The sequence below is a fragment of the Coenobita brevimanus genome, chromosome 28 (assembly GCF_032717465.1).
Source record: "Coenobita brevimanus isolate Jiangsu-jjx chromosome 28, ASM3271746v2, whole genome shotgun sequence".
Classification (NCBI taxonomy): Eukaryota; Metazoa; Arthropoda; class Malacostraca; order Decapoda; family Coenobitidae; genus Coenobita; species Coenobita brevimanus.
Genome location: NC_136981.1, coordinates 37949690 through 37952441, shown reverse-complemented (window position 1 = coordinate 37952441; position 2752 = coordinate 37949690).

Below are 2752 nucleotides of genomic sequence, written 5' to 3'. Positions count from 1 at the left end.
TCTAGGTCCGCATCCGTGCGGGCATCGAGATCACGAGTCCCTGAGAGTGGTGGAAGGAGGGCCTCGATCCGGCGAGCAACGGAGGAGGGGTCGCTCTTGGTCTTTCCCCCTTTCTTCTTTTGTTTCTTCCTCTTCTCCTTAGGTGGAGGGGGAGAAGAAGAGAGAGCGATGGCGGCAGGCGGTGGTGAAGGTGGAAGAGGCTCCTCCACTTCGATTGGCGGTGTTTGCAATAGTGTTTGCCCAATGTGTGTTGTGTTCTGTTAGAAGGGATGTGTGTAGTTGAGTTTGAAGTAGTTTGTATAGTCTAAAGTGATCTCGTGTCCAACCATGTGTTTGGGAGTGAGTTCTTGATGCATTGTATTGATTGATGAGGATCTGTGTGTCTCTGTTGTGTTTAGGAGTAGTGATTGTTCTATGTGTGGTTGTAGGGATGTTGTTGTTGATTGCAATATTTATGTTGGAGTACCATCTTTCAAGAGATTGATCGATTTCCTCTAGTGTTCCATCACCGGGGATATGAAAGTTAGTAAATGTTGTGGTTATACTCGTATCTTGTTTAAAGTCATTCCAGTTGGCCGTTAGGTCGAGGTGGAATGGGGACGGTTATTGGGGCAGTGGAGATAGTGGCGATTATGGGGATGTGATCACTAGTGGTGAGAGGGCCGGGAGAGAAATGGGTGTTGTGATAAGCTGTTAGGTTGCAAAGAGCTATGTCTGGGGTGGAGGTAGAGTTGTGTGAGAGGAATGTAGGAAAGTTGGGACCAATGTGTCTTACTGTGGTGTCTTGGATGAGTCTTGGAAGTTGTCTTCCTACGACGTTTGAGTTTCTGTTGCCCAGGAGGCGGTGTTTAGCGTTAAGATCACCAATGAGGTATACAGGGATGGTTCTTCTGAATAAGTTAATAAAATCGGGGGTTGGGAGGTAAGGGCGGCTAGGGGGGAGGTATACTGTAGCAATAATGATTTTTCCAGTGTGTGTTTGTAACTCTACTGCAATCAGATCTGAGATAAAATTGTCTATGATTTTGTATTGTAAATTGTTTTTCAGTGCAATGGCTGTGCCGTCCATAGGGCGATTGAGAAAGTTTTTACTCTGTGTTTTATACCCAGGGATACGGAGTGAATTTGGTGAGGTAGTGCCGTGGCTATTTATAAGAATGATGTCTGGATCTAAATTACGGTAGGTATTGCTAAGACCTAGACTTCGACCATGCCAATTAAGGACGTTATGTTGAATTATTTTCATTGTCCATGTCTTTGGGGTCTGGACTGAGAGGGTTGGGAAGTCTTTGTGTGCTGATCCCCTAGCCGAAGAAGTCTTTCTTCTTCGGTGTTAGCTGGCCGAATAAGATGTTGGAAGGTTTCTAGTTTTTCACAGGTGATTCTTAGTTGGTTGAGTGCTAAATCTGGATTCAGTATGTTGTTATTTTGTATGAATAAGGCTTTCTTATCTTTTATAGCTTTGGCTAGTTCTCTTTGTTTGTATTCTTTGTTTGACTTTCAAATTGAGGGGAGGACTATGACCTCTACCTTGTCATTTTCGGTTTCGTCTTCGTCAGAGGAGCTTAGGTGATCATCTGATTCACTGTCTGTTTGGTATTTTGGGATGTCATTACTTCCATGTGGGATGGGTTCATCTTCATGTGTCAAGCGCCATAGCCTCTTCGTTTTTCTCTTCAGAGATAGGGATGGTTTGTGTGTAAAGGGATGATTCAGCAGGTTTTTTTATTTGTATTGGCTGGGGGAGAAAGAAGATTTTTAGTTGTAGATGGCAGAATGGCTTGTATAATTTTTTCAGAGGGGGGGTTAGGGGGGAGTTTGACAATTGGTAGTCCATTAAGTGTGCAACTTTCCCCCAGAATTTTATTAAAGCTGCCTGGGTTTGCAAGCTCGTGCATGTGAGCATTCATGATAAGAAGCATGTAGTCTGCAAACTTGTCGTTGGGAGATCCATTTTGTATAGCAGATGCTGGGGTGTTAGGGTTTCGTTTGTTACTTGTGCAAAGCTTAGACCTGGTCGTACTGTGGCAGGGGGGGGGTGTATTTATTGCTTTCTTTACTATTTCTTTCCTTTTAGGGCATTTCATAGCCATAGTGCGGTGGTCTCCTTCGCAGTTAATACACTTTTTGAAGTTGGAGTTGCATTTCTTCCAAGTGTGATCAAGACTGGAGTATTCATAACAGATTTTAAAATCTTTGGGTTTAGGACATTCGTTGATGTTATGTGTGTCCATTTCATAGCACTTCATACACATTATGATATGTATATATTTCTCAGCCTGGATCTGATTTTTGCTGATGCACAGATGGAACAATTTCAGCCCTTCTATTGCTTTTTCTGCCATCTTGATATCATCAAATTCTATTTTCATAGTGTTTCTGTTTCCAAATTTGGTTATTTTGGTGATTTTGGCCCAAGAGTTTTCTTTAATGACTTCATGTTCAATCTCCTCTTCACTGTGGCAGTAGATGATGTCATCTACTTTGGTGCATATTATGCTCCTTTTGGCTTTTAGGTCAGGAGGGAGGATTGGGGTGAAGCCATTGTCCTGTAAAGATGTTTTCAGAGGATGAGACAGGAGCTTATTAGTGTCATCTTCTGTGGCTGTAGTTGCGATGATGAATTCTTTTGAATCATGGAGTCCTGTTATTTTTATGTTGTGAGGAGCAACTATTTCAAGCAATTTCAGTTTAACTTGATTTTCTTGGGGATTACTGTGTTTGATTTTAAGTTTACCCATTTTTCAACATG